This window comes from Physeter macrocephalus, chromosome 7, assembly GCF_002837175.3.
Source record: "Physeter macrocephalus isolate SW-GA chromosome 7, ASM283717v5, whole genome shotgun sequence".
Classification (NCBI taxonomy): domain Eukaryota; kingdom Metazoa; phylum Chordata; class Mammalia; order Artiodactyla; family Physeteridae; genus Physeter; species Physeter macrocephalus.
The window spans coordinates 126,106,328-126,107,188 of record NC_041220.1 but is presented as its reverse complement, the minus strand read 5'-3'; positions in this window follow the sequence as shown (position 1 = coordinate 126,107,188).

Here is an 861-nt window from a genome sequence, read left to right as displayed (position 1 = left end):
GGAAACAGGCAGTCTACCTGAAAAAGAATTCAGAGTAATGATAGTAAAGATGATCCAAAATCTTGGAAATACAATGGAGAAAATACAAGAAATGTTTAACAAGGACCTAGAAGAACTAAAGAGCAAACAAACAATGATGAACAACACAATAAATGAAATTAAAAATTCTCTAGAAGGAATCAATAGCAGAATAACTGAGGCAGAAGAACAAATAAGTGACCTGGAAGACAAAATAGTGGACATAACTACTGCAGAGCAGAATAAAGAAAAAAGAATGAAAAGAATTGAGGACAGTCTCAGAGACCACTGAGGCAACATTAAATGCACCAACATTCGAATTAGAGGGCTCCCAGAAGAGAGGAGAAAAAGAAAGGGACTGAGAAAATATTTGAAGAGACTATAGTTGAAAACTTCCCTAATATGGGAAAGGAAATAGTTAATCAAGTCCAGGAAGCACAGACAATCCCATACAGGATAAATCCAAGGAGAAATATGCCAAAACACATATTATATCAAACTATCAAAAATTAAATACAGAGAAAAAATATTAAAAGCATCAAGGGAAAAACAACAAATAACATACAAGGGAATCTCCACAACGTTAACAGCTGACCTTTCAGCAGAAACTCTGCAAGCCAGAAGGGAGTGGCAGGACATTATTTAAAGTGATGAAAGGGAAGAACCTACAACCAAGATTACTCTACCCAGCAAGGATCTCATTCAGATTTGATGGAGAAATTAAAACCTTTACAGACAAGCAAAAGCTAAGAGAATTCAGCACCACCAAACCAGCTTTACAACAAAGGCTAAAGGAACTTCTCTAGGCAGGAAACACAAGAGAAGGAAAAGACCTACAATAAC